The sequence below is a fragment of the Panthera tigris genome, chromosome A1 (assembly GCF_018350195.1).
Source record: "Panthera tigris isolate Pti1 chromosome A1, P.tigris_Pti1_mat1.1, whole genome shotgun sequence".
Lineage (NCBI taxonomy): Eukaryota > Metazoa > Chordata > Mammalia > Carnivora > Felidae > Panthera > Panthera tigris.
This window is the reverse complement of record NC_056660.1, coordinates 159,842,017-159,859,483: the sequence shown is the minus strand read 5'-3', so window position 1 is coordinate 159,859,483 and position 17,467 is coordinate 159,842,017. Positions and strand designations below refer to the sequence as shown.

Sequence of the window (17,467 nt, the reverse complement as noted above, 5' to 3'; positions counted from 1 at the left end):
TCAACGTCATTAATCATTTGGGAAATGCAAATCAAAGCCACTATGAGCTATGACCTCACACCTGTTTGAATGACTATTATCAAAAAGACAAATAATAAGTGTTGGTAAAAATAGAGACTAGGAAACCCTCATGTACTGTTGGGGGGAAGATAAATCGGGGTCGCCACTATGGAAAATAGTATGGAGGTTCCTCCAAAAATTAAAGAATGTAATTACTGTATGATCCAACAATCCAACCTCTGGTGATCTATCCAAAGAAAACAAAAAGACCAATCCAGAAAACTATCTGCACCCCTATGTTCAACAGTATTTGCAATAGTCAAGATATGGAAAGCAGAGTGTAAATGGGTGAATGGATAAAGAAGTCATGGTGTATATATATGTCCACAATGGAAAATTATCAGCCATAATAAAGAGTGGAAGCTTGCCATTTACAAAATGGATGGGCTATGTTGAGAATATTATGCTAAGTCAAACAGGGAAAGAAAAATGCCATATGATTTCAATGATATATGGAATCTAAAACAACAAAACACATGAACAACAAAACAAAACTTATAGATACAGAGAAAAGAGTGGTAGTTGCTGGGAGAAGTGAAGTTGGGGTCTGGCCAAAACTGGTGAGGGGGGTTGGAAGTACAGACTTCCGTTGTGAAATGTGAAGGTCATGCGGATGTTGTACAGAACAAAAGGACTGTACTCAGTGGTATTATAGAGCATATTTGAAGGTTGCCGGGAGAGTTGATCTTCACAGTTCTCATCACAAGAAAAAAAAAATCTTTTCTTAAATTTTTTATGGTGACCACAGTCACTAGACTACCTGTGGTGATCATTTCATTGTATAAACAAGTGTTGAATCATTACGTTATATACCTGAAATTAATACAATGTTGCATGTCAATATTATCTCAATATAGGAAAGAAACAAAAATTAAATCAATTCTTTGGTTCAAATGCCTGTCATTCTTGTTTTCTGTTCTATACATGTTGTGACATGTTTATAATACAATGAATGACTTTTTAATACAAAGAGACTGTTTCATTGTTTCATTAAATTAGAACCATTTTCCAATTTAAAGGGATAGTAATATTTTTAATATATTTTTTCTCCTTTAAAAGGCTATATTATTCTGCTTTCAGTTATTTCAAGTTAGGGTGAACTAGAATCTACTCACTTACATGATTGTTCTTCAAGCCTGAAACTTTTCTCCTACTTTCTTGAGGTTTTAGGTGTGCCTTTAGGACTACTTAGAACTCTGGAGGAATTGTTTTACCCTATTATCATAAATCAAGAGAATTTAATTCAAATAGAATACCAAATACAGCTAGTATTCATGATCAGTTTATTTTCTAATAATCTATTCATCTAATAGAATATGTTAAAATACTCTTTGAAAGATACTTTTTCATCAATATGAATAACTTAACTAATTTTCCTATGTCTAAATTATTAGTGAAAATTGAATTTAAATATAACCACATGCATTCTCTAAAAATTCATGTAATTCCAAAGTCCTAATTACAGTTCCCCATTATTTGAGGCTGAGGCCTGACACAATAATAGAATGTTAAAAATTAAATGTAGCCTCAACTCAGATAGAGATGATTTTAATAAATCTTATTTCTATTTTATAGCTTAGCTAGAAGGAGTAATTTAAATAGATGTATAAATCAATGTTGATGTATATCTGCATTTATTTACATAAAATATGTCTATGGCATATTATTGAGTGAAAAAGCAGGTGCATGCATTCACTGAAAATACATGACATGAACTAGGTTTTTTGGTCAGGATCCAGTTAGGAAATCAGAAACCAATCTATGTAAAGCAGTGAGGGGTCCAAAGTAACAATTTATTATAAAGGTGATAGATGGGCTGAAAGAACTCAAGGAATATGATGGTGTTGCCCAGAAATCAGGACTTCCCACTACCCAGACCAAATCCCCAAGTTCACTTTGATGCTTCTAGATGTATGTACTAAGCAGTAGCTTCTATGATCCCATTACTGAAACTACTGATGCTGCTGCCTGGGTCACAAAGCCACTTATAGGTGATTCTGATGCTGGAGCCAGAGGCAGAATGGCTATCCCTCTCAGCATGTGTCTTACCTCTGTCCAGAGACAACTATTGGCAGAACCTATGTAAAATCCAACGGCAAAAGAGGCTTAAAATGTAATTTTCAGGTTTCCAATTCTTTGCAATAGTTAACACAAAAGCATGGGAACAGGGGTGAGTACTAACAAATATTACCACCAATGGGGGGAAAAGGTTTTGAACCATGCCCTTATGGAAAGCTTAATCTTCTGAGGAAAGACAATTTATCTGAGAAAAACAAATAGTATTTTATCTGTTACAGCTGCTATGAAGGAGAGGTACCCAGTCTTTTAAGACTAGAAGGTATTAGAAATTTATCTAGAAAGGGAGGATAGAACGGTTTCTCTGGAAAAAAAAAACAAACTGACAATTTAGCTGCTATCTAAAGGTGTCACTTATGTTAACTTCAAGAAAAATTAAGGGGGAAATATCCCAGATAAAGGAATTTCCATACTATTGACATACAAGGTACCATTAGAAACCACTGTGAATAGATCAGAGGGCCAAAGAAGAGGGGAAAATGAGTGGAAATTGATAAGCAGATAGGTTTTAAAATAATACATAGAATAAAAATCCATTTATGTAAAATAGCATACCAGTATCTATATTGATTTATATACATAGAGATACACTTTCTGAGCTATTTGGTGTTTTTGTTGTTGTTATTAATGAATATACATATGTTTTTATAACAATACTATTGAAGCACAAACAAAATCACTTAATGGATATTTCTAGAAAATCTGCAGTCAAAAAAAGATGACCTAATGTAAGCACTGCCATATATATGTGAAAAATCAGTGAGTTTATTTTGAATGACTATTTAGAAAGCTGTGTCTTTCCAGACAGGACTAAATTCTTAAGTTCCTTTATTTCGTGGCTCAAATGCTGTTTAATGAGAGGTTTATTATCCAGAGACATAAGTTATATACTGTTGATAAATAATATATACAACTAAAATTCAAATATGAAACTACAGTCAGAGTAGACTCCTGAATTCCTAGACACTCATATCTGGAAAGTCATTCCTGTATAATCAATCTATGCTCCAAAAGTATAAAAGATATTATATCATGGGAAGCATCTTGAAGGGAATAAAAATTATTTACGGCAGCGCTGACCAAAAGTATTGCAAAGTTTCCTCAGTTTCCTTAAGAAAAATTTGGTCAAAGAATAAAACTTTGTTTTTCTTTAAGATTTTTCTTTAAAATACTAACATAATAATGAGCATTTTAAATCTGTAAGAAGGAGAGGTAATACATAGCATTTCTAAACTCTGTTTGCCAATAGGTCCTGTTTTAAATTATCATCCTGCATTGCTGATATTCTATAAAACATATTGAAAATATTATTGGAGAGATGGAAGTTTAAAAATATTCCATGAATATTCATGTCATCCCTATATATGTACATGTATGTGAACTCTAAGAAATCTATAAACTTCAAATTTTACACTAAGAGGAAACAACTTTAACCCGATTTGAATGACTTAGCCATTTAATTCATTCTTTTAGTCAATCAGTTTGCAACTATTTTTTGAGAGCTAACTCATCCCAAGCCCTATTCTGCATCGCAGAGACCTGATTTGTGTAACTCATCCTCAATTAAGAGAATCAAACTTTTAATTCAGTGATAAGGCTTGATAAGGCCTTATCATGATAAGTCATGACAAGGCTTGATATTTTATCTAAAAATATATACTTTTATCTCATTATAAAACTGGTATAAATCTATTATAGAAAAGTGTATCCAATACTGGAAAGTAGAAACAAGGGAAGAGTCACCCATAATTTTACCACACAAAAATGATCATCTTAATTTTTTCATTTATGTATGTATGTCTATTTATGTATAAAATATTTGTGATATTATATGCATATTTTTATACCTTTTTTCAATAAGAAACAGAATAATACAAGAGTACAGGATCTGCGATCAAAGTTTCTGGGATCAAAGTTCAAATTCCAACTCTCATGTTCTAATGATGTAAGCTCAAGCAGTTTACCTAACACCTTTCTCTCTTGGTGTTATCCACTATAAAACAGGAATGATAACAGTACTTGCTGTGTTTTGTTAATATGAGAATTAGAAAGTTACATAAATGTTTGGAATAGTGTTTTAAATATAATGAGCTTTCAATATACACTAGCTACTAATTAAATACTAAAATATACTCTTTCTACCACAATATTAACTTTTTGTGAATGTTTTAAGTTTTTTACTTATATTTTAATTCCAATGTAGTTACCTTACAGTGTTATAGTAGTTTCATGTGTACAATATAGGGATTCAACAATTCCATACATTTCTCAGGGCTCATTGTGTTAAGTGGACTCTTAAGCCCTTCACCTTTTTCACCCATTGCCCCTCACCACATATTACATTAAATTGATATTATATTAGTGGATAATTAGACTTCTTCCATGCTTTCCTTATTATTAAGAACACTAGAATAAAAATCTTTCTGTATAAAGAATTTACTTTCTTTTTAATTACTCTTAAAGATACACTATCAGAACAGGAGCTATGGTTCAAAGTGGATGAAGATCTTTAAAGATTTTTTAGGAAAGCAAAATGGCCTCCATTAAGGTTGTACCAACTTATGTTTCTTCAAAACTACATAAGCAGATTCTTTTCACAATGCTGAGTATTTTGATCTTCAAACAAAGAGTTACTTGGGTTACCTTGTGGAACAACAATTCTTTGTCAGGCATTAGGGCAGAGAGTGGTTAGAAAAGCAAACCAAATCCGTGGCATCCTGGAGGCTCATCATCTTTTCTTTATTGATTTCTATCAACTCTTCATACTGCATTGTAGCATCTTGAGCCCTGTTTGAGCTATGTTGAATAGTTGCTGAGTGACAGATCACATAAAACTTTTTTTTTATGATGTTTACTATGTATTTACCAATGTGTCCTTTTTTCTTTTGGCTTAAAAAGTTCTTCGAGTACTATTTAAACCCCTAAATTCAAAATTCATTATTTTATAACATTTACTTGATTCTTATCTGAATTTAAATTGTGGAAGACCTGAAGTTTAGAGAGAAAGTATATAAAGGTTATTAAAATTATCCATACATGTTATCCAGAAGTAACTACAACTAGAAATTTGTGCATATATATATATATATACATGTATTTTACACATATATATATACACACACATAGTGTATACATATCAATATTAAAAATAAAGATAGTATAATTTAATGAGTGGTTCATGTCAATTAAAACATTAAAAGGAATATTGCTAAAAGTTGCCAAATACTGAAAAGACAGTTTTGTTCATGAGAATTTACTCCCACAATTCTGGGTCTATTGTTGTCTTAGGTACTTAAAATCTTGCGAACTGTATTTATTTTTATTTTGGATAGAAGATAAACACTTTCTGCTTATGGGATTTACCACCAAACACTAAATGAGCATGTTAATGTATGAAACAAATATTGAGTTGTTAGAGATAGAACAAATATACAGTTGTTATTTGTTTGTATGCTTATCAAGGACTGAAGTTTAGTGACTTTTAATTTTCTTTAATTCTACCTCATATTTGAGAAGCTGACTTTTTCTCCATTTGAATTGAGAAAGATTTTTTTACTAGTTAGAACAAAATATTAAAATTTATCTTAACTATTTATAAACATTTGAGATTCTAATACAACTGGAAAAGTTTTTAGATGATCTGCTGCATTAATATATTCATCAACAAAGCAAAATCAGAACATTTGTTGAAATGATGATTTTTCTGAAGACTGGTTCTCTTTTTTCTTTCACTCTTTCATGATGGTTTATTTTAAATTTTTTTTTTTTTTTTTGCTTCCCAGACATACATATGTGAACAAACATCTCCACTGGAAAAAAAATAATGTGTATCCATTTCAGCCAAAATTACAGTAGAATTTACCTCAGTAAAAAGCAGGTTTTCCACACACATTTGTTCTTGTTTGGTTCACTCATTTTCAAAAGAAGAAAATGGTAAAGGATAAGAATATTAGGGAATAAAATTGGATGTAATAATCTGTACAAGTAGCCTTTTTAAGTAGGTAAAATTTTATGAACACTGGAATGAGGTTTCTATAAATATTCATTCATATACATTTATTACAAATACATTAATATGACAAAACATTTTTATATATCCAAGAATCAATAGCTTAACAGCACATAATTTATAAGAAAAATTTAATATCATTGTCATTGTTATTCTACTAAGTACATGATCTTTTTTTTTTTTTTAATTTTTTTTAACATTTATTTATTTTTGAGACAGAGAGAGACAGAGCATGAGCGAGGGAGGGTCAGAGAGAGAGGGAGACACAGAATCGGAAGCAGGGTCCAGGCTCTGAGCTGTAGCACAGAGCCCGACTCGGGGCTCGAACTCAGGGACCGTGAGATCATGACCTGAGCGAAGTCCGACCAAGCCACCCAGGCGCCCCCATGATCTTTTTATACAACATGAAATTTTGTATATTCAACTTTGAATATTTTCACAAATCCTTTTCTTAGAAAGTTGATAGTTCTGTTATCACAAATAGAAATAAACTGAGGTTGGTGATACAATCACCTTTGTTCCATATGCTGAATATTTAAGTCAGCACTCCGTAGAAGTTGTGATTTTTTTTAAGAAATATTTTAAGGAAATGTATGAAGGCTCTATGTGCCTAGGAAAATCTCAAGGAATATTAAAAATGAAATTTTATCTTCCTTTGTCTTTTTGTATCTTCTGGTAAAACTTCATTAAAATGTATCCAAATTTCAAAAGTAGATTTTATATTTGTATTCCAGACCATACATATTCTTCCTTTTCTCAAAGCTTCTCAAAACGAAGCTGAAATGTGCTAAATGGATTCTGACATATCCTCCTTTATAGATATATAAATTGACAGAAACTGTTAGAAAGATTGGGTTGTAGAATAAATTAATTTTGACAGTGAAAGGATAAAAAAAATGCACTCAAGAAATATAGTGATCGTGACACAAGATCTGAATGAGAACTACAACAAAATGTTTTCTTTTTAACTGGAAAAGAAAAAGAGATGTCTAAAATAACCTTATCAAAGTTCCCACAAAGGCTAAAAAAAAAAACATATACCTGAGAATAATGTAGATTAATTTTTTTTTTTGTAAGTTTATTCTGAGAGAGAGAGAGAGAGAAACAGGGGAGGGGCAGAGAGAGGAAGAGAGAATCCCAAGCAGGCTCCATGCCATCAGCACAGAGCCCAATGCGGGGCTCCAACTCACTGTGAGATCATTACCTGAAGTGAAAACAAGAGTCAGATGTTTAACTGCCTGAGCCACCCAGGCGCCCCATAGATGAATCTTAATTCATAGATACATAGATAGCTCTGCATACAAGATTAAAAGCCTAAAAATATGATATAGGTGGGAAGAGTATTCTTTTTAGAATCCATTACCAGTGCTTTCATTATATTTTTAAAGTTCAGAGACTTTTAGTTCAAGGCAGTCTTTAAACATAAGTGTAATTCCCCTACCTCCCCAAATCCCATTTGGCATTGGGGGATCCCCAGCTTAAGCTATCTATCACTGCATCCAGAGAGCAAAACTACCTTGACATATACTTTCCATTGAACCAGAGACCACGATCAGCTCTTCTGTTCACAAGAGATGCTATTGTGGAAACTAACTGGCAAATCGCTAAGAACACCGTAGCCACCCACACTCCTCAGTCTAACTCTTACTTAAAAACATGAGTAAGAATTATCAAATATTTGGAGTAAAGATCTAACAACATAAAAGGGACTAAGATGGATTAAAACGAAACATAATGCAAATGATAAAAGAATTTTAAAATTCAAATCTGTATTCTCAGCAAGGCTATCTGCAAAAAGGAATAATTATATAACTAAATGAGGGCTATCGGATATTTTAAGATTGATTTCTAAAGGGAAAAAATCCAATAAAATGGCACAAGTGAAGAGGAAATTAATGTTCTGGAAGTTAAAGTACTAACACCAAGTGTTGAACAAATGAGACCTAATAATTACATGTTTTACCTACTTTTTTTTTTCTCAGAGTAATTTGAAAATGTGTAATTAATTATCTTTTCTCAAAATGAAACTTAGGCACACATAGTTTTCCAGATTTAACTAAGCTCACCCAGTTAACTAAAATTTATTTATATTTTATTTTTACCATTTTAATAAAGAACAACCATAGAATTTAAAGCCATAGAATTTAAAAAGATTTTTTTCTTGGCCTTCCCCTAAGGCATGAATAAAATTTTCTGTAGTCTCTTTCACTCTCTCTATCTTATCTGAATGACCTACTAGAATTAGATTATATCAGGTCAAGGGTTGTATGGATTGATCTCCAATGGTAGGGTCAGTTTCTGGATTCACAAATATCTCCATGACTTTATTCTCATCTCTCTCCAGCCTATTATACCAGCAGACTCACACTGAGCAGGGATACTGTAACCTCCCTCTAGGGGATTACTGTGACACAAACATTTATCCCCATGAAATCTGGGGTAATCTTTTAGGTTGTATAAAAAGTTAACTAAATTTTAAAATGAAGCAGTGAAACTTGATTAAGTTACTCTCTTTACTACTTCACTATTATGCCTTTTCTGAAAACAACAAGGATAGGTTCCAAAAAAATCTAAAATATACACATCGGAAATTCCAGAAAGAATAGAATTAAATAATCAAAAATAAAATAAAATTTGTCATTTCTAAAAAAAAAAAAAAAAATCACAAACTTCCTCATGGAATGAGCCCTTCAAGAACCAACCAGGACTTTTTTTTTTTTTTTTTAATACACACACCTAAATCTTTTAGATGAAAGTTCAAAATTTGAAGAAAGTGAGATAATTTTAAATTCTACAGAGAAGTGAAAAACGTATCCTATATTACAGATAAAAATGTCTGGAAACACCAGAGACTGGTGGCGCTCGAATAAATTTAGCAGGGTTTACTATTCTGAAGATGACTGAGAAGCTGAAGAACTGACAAGAACTTTTGAAAATCTCATAGAGCTGGGAGACCTAAAATAGTCTGAAGGTTATCAGGGAAGAGGGGACCAGAGCAGGTGTTTGTTTATTTGTTTTTTTTCTTTGAAATACAAGAGATCCTGAAAGGCCAAACTCTAAGAATAACAATGAATCAGATGCAGTACAGCTGTGGGGTGCCTGGGTGGCTCAGTAGGTTGAGTGGTTGAACATCACTCTTGATCTTGGTTCCCAGTCATGATCTCATGGTTCATGAGATTGAGCCCTGTGTGGGGCTTTATCACTGACAGTGTGGGCTTCCTTGGATTCTCTCTCTCCCTCTCTCCCTACCCCTGCCCTGCTTACTCTTGCACTCTTTCTCTCAAAATAAATAAATAAACATTTAAAAAAAAAAGAAAAAGAAAAAGAAACAATGCAGCTGTTACAAGGACTGAATGCTGCCATGGGTTCAATCCCTGATTGAATTAAAATTCATCTATCCCTAGCCTCACTACCTGACTAAAGCAAATGTAAATTATTTCCAATGAATAACATCATCCTGAGTCTCAAATTAATTCTTACAATTTTTCCATCTATAATGTCTATTATTCAGTAAAAGAAATGAGCAGTTATGAAAAAGGACAAGAATTACTCAAGCAGCAACACAAAAAAGATCAAACAGATTCACAGGTAAGCTGTACATTAGAGTTATCACACAGAGGCTTTAAACTTGCTATAATTAGGGAGACAAACCATAAGAGACTTAAATACAGAGAGCAAGCTGAGGGTTGCTGGTGGGGTGTTGGGTGGGGGGGTGGGCTAAATGGGTGATGGGCATTAAGGAAGGCACTCTTTGGGATGAGCACTGGGTGTCATATGTAAGTGATGAATCACTAAATTCTACTCTCGAAACCATTATTACACTATATGTTAACTAACTTGGATTTAAGTAAAAAAATAAAATAAAATAAACAATTAAAGACCAAGCCTCATTCATTTTTGTTAACACCAACACTTGTTACGGATTTGATAGTATATAGTTAACAAATGCTTGTTGTCTAAATAAAAAATAAATAAATGCTAAAATTAATATATTCAGGAACACAAATAAGATGCAGAATTTAGACAGTCAACAAAAACTATATTTTTAAATTCTAAAAATCAAGTGGAAATGAAAATGTAATTAAGAACCTAGTACATGTGTGCTTAAGAGCAGATCAGATACAGCTAAAGAGTTAATTATTAATCTTGAAAATTATTAATCTTGAATTATTAATTTTGAAAATAGTTCAGGAAAAAAAAATCCAGACTGAAGTTCCAAGATTCACAGTACTGGCATCCCAGAATGAGAAAAAAAGACAGAACGAGGCAATGGAATATTTAAAGAGACGAGAGCAGAGAATTTTCCAAAACTGAGGAAAGAAATCAAGCCACAGATCTAAGAAATTCCAGGTGACTGTACCTCCCTAGCAAGATGACATGTGAGTATATGTCATGTGATACTACTGAGAGCACAGCTCTCTCCCTCCCGCATTAATGAAGCATTTCTACATGAAGCCTTAGCTGGATAAATGTGTTGCAGACTTCTCACCTGGGCCAGTTCATCTCATTAATCTCAGAGGCAGACGTATAATGCATTCTATGATGCTGGCAAACAGTAACCTCTACACAAAATACCTTTTAAAATTCCCAAAGAAACGAAAACTAAAACAATATCTCATATTTCACACCCAGCCTCCCCAGGCCAACTTGGCCTGATCAAAATACTTTCTTGAACTCAGTATTGGATAATGAGAACAGAGGTCTGTTTCTTTGACAATTCAGGATTCATCAGACCTTATCTTAACAGTTGCCTACAAGTGAATGAGAATCAGGCTGATTCATAGCTCTCATTTTTCCCATACATCTCTTTGTATCTGGACTTACATATCTCCTTTCTATGTTAACAACTGGTAAATGCTCATAAGTTAAATGCTTTTTCTGAAAAGTTCAACTTTAATCCTGTATTCTGTTTTCTATTCATGCTTTTTAAATTCTCCAATTTAAAATATCTACTCCTCTTCTCTTTTTAATATCCCTTACACAGTTTTCTCTATCCTTTTCAAATTTCCTCTGTTAAGTTGTTTTTGCTGTATCACTTGCATGTAATAGACAGATGCTTTTTCCATGCTTGTGAACCTTGTTATTTTCAGTGAGAATTTAATGCATTTGCATGTATAGTTTGGACTATTACCAATTATAACTAAATATAAACTAGATTTTATTGTTTCCATGATTGCTTTTGTTTGGTTGTTTACTTTTCTGTTGAGGTCACTTTCAAGGTTACTAAGCATTTTCTTTTTACTGTACATATTTTTTGGAAGAGTAAACTCTATCCTGACCTTAATTTGACTACTTTTGTTATAGACAGAACCACTTGGTTTTCTAATTTATCTGGAACCTATATAAAAATCTCTCTCAAAGCTATAGTCACAAGGTTCACTTTGTAGGTTTAGACAGATTTCCTGTTGAGCTTAGGGGTTTGAGTTTAAGCGGCAAGGACTGTGAATTTGGTGTGAAATTTGTATTTTCCTTTATTTTAAGGAACGTGCCAGAGTGCACTCTGCCTAACAAGTACCCACCTTATTTTTATGTGGATGCCCTAGGGTTCTGCTTCATTTCCCAATCAAAGGTGAGCTGTTGAGGCTTCATTTCAAATAGAAATAATCTATCCAAGGGACTTACTTTATAATTTTATATCTTTCCTACAGCCAAAGGAAGGAGAAACAATAAGCAAAACTTACAGGTTTTGACCAATATTGTTATTATTCAAAATAAATAGAGAATATCATTTGAGATTGCCTCTTACCACCAATGTTTTTTTTTTTAAAGTTCTATCCCTGTTTATTTTTCTTTTTACATTTTGTTTTGAATGAGCATTATCTAGATTATCTTATGGATTCCTAGTAGTCAGATAAATATAAAATGGCAAATTCTTCCATTTTCCCCCCAAGTATCTGGTGATTAATGATTTATCTACAGTGGTAATAAAGGGCTTTTAATCTAGAGTTATAGTCTGTATCTTTTCTCCTCTCCCAATTAACTCCAAGTTCTCTCATTAATTTCTTCTTCAATCCCTCTAGTTACAACCTGTCTCTTTTGATAGTATTAACTTACTTGATCTTTAATCTCTTCTGAAGTAGCTTGTTCTTCTTCAGTTCATATTATCTCTTTTAACATGTACCTCTTTATCTTTCCTGCGGTCAAGTGCTTTTTTCTAGAAACCTGTCTATAGCTTTTCATAGACTTGGTATTCTTCTCTAAGAGGCTGGGAGTAAGCTGCAGAGAATTTAAAACTGTGATCAGAATCCCTTGTAGATAAATCCAGTCATATGTATAAAAAGAAATGAAGAGCTGACTTAGCTACATGAAGTGTCATCAAGGTGATGAGGGTGATGATAAATAGCAGACACGGTGGTGGCTCCATTGGCAGGATAGCTTAGATAAAAATAAGGCAGTAGCAACAGTGGTGGTGTTTTGATGATAGCTATACTGATAACTATGTTAAGAATACCAGCAAAAGTAAGTGGTAAGTTGCAATAATGAGGACAGTTATAGTGCTATTTTGAGAGACAGTGATGGTGGTGATGGCAGAGGTGGTAGTCGTAGGGTGAGTGATGGATCTCGTCTCCTGAAAAATGTTTCCCTACCTCTCAGTCTACACCTATCCTGCCTGAGGCCCTTTCCCTTGTTATGCTATCACTAATGTCTGGGAGTAAGGAGACTCACCAGCCTTGTTCTACAAGGGATAAAAGGTTACTATCTAACCTCATTGTTACAGCTAAAGAAAGAAAGATGCACCCCCTAGATTTTATAGAGAAGCTGGAAGGCATTAGTCTATAACAAGAATTACATACGTAAATTTATAAAGTAATAAATCCATTTTCTTAGCTACAGTATCGGGATGTTAATAATACTTCCTCATCTAATTGTGAGGTTAAGGTGAGACAATACCATCTGTCAAACACATAATAGCTTTCTAATGGCTTTTGAAAACATTTTTTTTCCTTTCTTTTCTGTTTCCTTAAAACTTATAGTCCAACCTGGTATGCAAACTGTTACTTCAGTTTGAAAAGCAGGCTCCCATATGAAAAAAAAAAAAAAAAAACAGTTCCAGGTTTTAATGAAATTGGTTCACGAATTAATTTTCAAAACACACGATTCTAGAGAGGGAATTGGCAGGATCTAGTTTAAACAACTGGGTAGGAGATTTGTCCCAAATGTCAGGAATAAGTTTCCAAGACATGTCCCCTCAAAACCCTTATGTTATGGTTTATTTTATAAGAGCTCAAGTAGAAGAAAAAAAAAGTCTATTGTATTTTGTTTGGGCCATGATAGGGAGCACAGAGCTTATGACAACAGACAACACAGATATAGGTAAGAATGCTCAGGTTAGAAGCCACAGCATCACAAAAACACACAACATTTTCCTTTAATGAGTGCCTAGGATTACACATTTTGCAGAGAGTACTAAAGGAGAGACATCTTCAAAAACAATCCACAATAAACAATGTACTGAAGGCAAACTTTTACGAGTTGCAAATCTAAAAGCTATGATATTTCTTCGTCCAGAAAAAGACAAGTTTGGCCTCCACTTCCCTTCAATTCGCCACCTTGAGGCTAGAGCCATCTTTTCAAAAGAAACATCTGATTATTCCATCTCTCTGCTTTTGAATTTTTTGATGGATACTCAATATTCTTAGAATAAAGGCAAGGTTCTTTGTCATGGTCCCAAGGTCCAGCATGGTTTTGTTCTAACCTATCAACAACCTCACTCTCACTTCACATCATGCTCTGCCTTGCTGATCCCACTTCAACTGCTTCGTCTTTGTTCACTGCCACACAGACAATTCATCCCCACAGCCTGGAATATTCACATCTTCCTAAGAATCTTTGTTCACACTAGAGTGCAATGGACCATCACCTCAGGGAAGCCTCCCCCGAAATTCCTTACCTAAAGCCAACTCATCCTCTTTGTGACTCTCATGACTCTTTTCCATGTTATTTACTGTAGTAATTCCCATTTGTTTAAAATATGATTTGAATAATATCTTTTGTTTCCAAATTAAATTTCAACCTCTGTGAGGGCAGGGATTGTGGCTGTTTTTTTTTCTTTTCACTCAGGTTCCTGATACCTTCCATACTAAGACACACAGTAAGTATGCATCTTCTATTCCAAATGACCTTCCCTATCACATTAGTTGGGGTGAAACCACGAGTCACATAGGAAGTCATTAAAGCCCAAGGAAAGAGGAATTAAAACCTTCATTGTAAGGGGTAAATTTCCTCACCATTTTTTTGTTAAAGAAGAAATAAAGTACATGTATATTCATAATATAACATCTAGAATTGATAACCAAATATATTTATAATTATACTAAGAAAGATATTAGTATTTATATTTATTTATATTATATTATTATATATTTATTTATATATTTATATTATTTATTTTTATTTATATTAATTTTTATATATTTATATTATTATATTTAAATTCTTTTTTCTGACATATAAGGTCTGTGAGTCTAAAAGAAATTTCATTGCTATATCCAACATATCTATGTGTTTCCATAAAAAATGTCTACCCATGACAGATCTGGCACTCTTTAAATTTTTTTTTAATATTTATTTTTGAGAGAGACAGAGCATGAGAGGGGGAGAGGCAGAGAGAGAGGGAGACATAGAATATGAAGCAGGTTCCAGGCTTTGAGCTGTCAGCCCACAGCCTGACTTGGGGCTCAAACCCATGAACTGCGAGATCATGACCTAAGCTGAAGTCGGACGCTTAACCAACTGAGCTACCCAGGCAACCCCAGATCTGGTATTCATAACAAAATATTACCATCAAGTTTTGGTTTCCCAAAAAAGATGAAAATGAGATAAATAATACTCCTTGCAGAATATTACTTCTCAAGCAGGAATTCTTTACAGATGGGCATAGTTTCTATGTTTGACTGACGACATGGCTTTTTTACATACAATATTATGACACAATTAATGTTGCTTATCTACACTCACAGTGTTTTTTTAGAACAGACTATGAATCCCATTCTCACTAACTCCTTGTCCTACCCATCTTACTCAATGTTATGGCTGAAGTTCTAAACATCAGACAAGAGACCACACATAGATGACTTCAAGGGTCATTGCTAGGGGAAGTGGAGATCCATGAACATGTCAAATCCAGGCAGAATATATATAAATAACAAGTAGTATATAGTTCCAATACTTATGTATCCCTCACTCATGCTAGAAGCTAGGGGTTAAGTGCATAAAGCCCTCAAAAATGGCACAAGTCATCAGTCTGGTAAATTTATGTTTCTAATTGCCACTATTAATGTAAACCCACCCACACATTCATATTTTATTCATTCCTCTCTACTATGTTCAAATCACTAAGAACTTATTTCTTCCTTGTATCTGAGAGACCTGCACTAATTTTCTGCAATGGAACCTGGATTATGTTATAAGGAAGGTTCAGAGCTCATCAGAGTTCAGGATCAAACCCACCACCTGGTCTACTATGTAGGGTTTTTGCCTGGAGGAATCAATGGTAATGGCAATCTAACTGCTAATTCAAGAATGCTCCTGAATATATTACTCTAATGGTTAAAATGATGAAGACCTAGACTTATGGGAGATGTAAAAACAGGTCCTTATCAGCTCCATCTTTAACCAAAGGTAAATGCACAGGTCCCTGCTAAAACCACCATACATAGGCTCCAATACATCAAGGTATCTGGCGAGTCTCTGCCTCCTATATCCCATTCTTAACCAGTTTTATGTTGATTATGCCTCCATTATCCATCCTCTTATCCTGAGATATACTGCAGGGCTCACAACATTCAGACAGATACTTCATTGTCACTATGCACTGTGCTTTCAATCTGAATTTAACCTCCAACATGGGCTTCTGGATTATTCTAGGCTCCCTGTCTTAAAACTCACCTGCCAGTCTCACAGCTCACATGACTTGCCTACTTGCCTTACTGAGTCCAGAGTCTTTAGCTTCACTTCTTTGGAAGGAGGTTTGGCAAAAAATACAATGGATGGATTTATAATTCTCTTGGGCCAACAAATGTTAGTGGAGAGAAAAACCAGTACGTCTCATAGGAGTTTATTTATCTCGACCAAAGAATGCCAAATTTAAGACTTCTGTTGTATAGCTGCTTTATTGCAGTTTCCTGTGCCAGCACTCCAGCTGATAGGAGGCAAGTCATGTCTAGACCAGTCAAGCTTGAGTGTATTAGCCTCAACAGCAGCTTATATGTAGCTACCTTCTCCCTCTAACTTCTTCCCAACATCCACCAGGTTGACATATAAAAAGATGTTTACCTTATTATTTACCAAAACAGGAAAGCATCTAAAAGCTAAAATAAACTGCACTAGAAAATGTGAAAAAGGAGAATGGTTAGGTCACAGTTTTTTTTTCTTTTTTTTAATGTGTACTCAAAAGAAAGATTTGCTCTCCAAAATCAATTTCTGCCCACTCTGATTCTTGTGTGAGTGTTTTGACAAAAGCTTTGAAGAAGCCTTAAGAGGTAGGAATCAATATTGAGATTACACTAACTGGCCTATAAACAATTCTTGCCTTTGCAGCCAAAATCTCAGGATAAAAGCCACAGAAAGAGGTCATATTTAACTGATTTTTATATGAGAAGCAATAGACAGAGTTGGGACACATGAAATCTGCTTTTTTTCTGCTAGATATTTGATTTCTAAATCCTCACTTATCATATATTGAGGAAAAAGCTGACAAGAGTTTTAGATTGTATCTGGAAAACTATAAAGTTTATACCTTGGAGATTTCCTTATTTAACACATATAAATAACTGTTGATAGCTAAATTTAGATATTTGGGTAAAAAAATCTCCCCATGACAGGCCACCTGTTTTAATATCCTTCCCATAAACATGTGAGGCAAGATGTCATAATGGCTCTATAAACTGGGCACTAGCAACCCAGACAGCTAGTTAGTTAGTCCCAAAATGACTTAGAAGAGCCTTCAGCAAAGTTATATGTGAGCCTCTGCATCATAGACAACTACTCACCCTTTTCTAAGGCCTGGCCTTCCTCTCTATCAGCAGCCACCTCCTTTGGGTATCCAGACCTTCGTTAATTTTCCAATGGTAAGAACATTTAAAAACTAGAGGGACTGATGCGCTGTTTGTTTGAGAACAGACTAATTCATGGAATCACAGAAGAGGTGAAACACAAGGCCACAGGAACCAGGAACCAGAGCAAATACGGTGGCAGATATTTATAGACTGTCCCTTTAGATTGCTGCCTGTGAATGGCCAACTGGAACTACAAGCCAGCCCTCATCCTTTGAGGAGGGTGAGAGAGCAGTAGGTAATAGACTGAAAAACCACACTGGAGTAG

General features: G+C 34.0%; 1 long non-coding RNA gene across 5 annotated transcripts in view; it reads left to right on the top strand.

Annotated features, from left to right (window-relative positions):
- The first annotated feature begins 2,092 nt into the window (after window positions 1-2,092).
- Window positions 2,093-17,467, top strand: part of LOC122231491 — a 43,039-nt gene continuing 27,664 nt past the window's right edge. For 3 of the 5 annotated variants that reach the window (XR_006208744.1, XR_006208746.1, XR_006208745.1), the window contains exons 1-3: window positions 2,093-2,230; window positions 9,657-9,733; window positions 10,332-10,524. This is a non-coding gene — a long non-coding RNA (uncharacterized LOC122231491). Of the gene's footprint in view, window positions 2,231-9,656; window positions 9,734-10,331; window positions 10,525-11,626; window positions 11,710-14,206; window positions 14,233-17,467 lie in introns of those variants that run through there. The other 2 variants (XR_006208748.1, XR_006208747.1) reach the window with 2 other exon arrangements.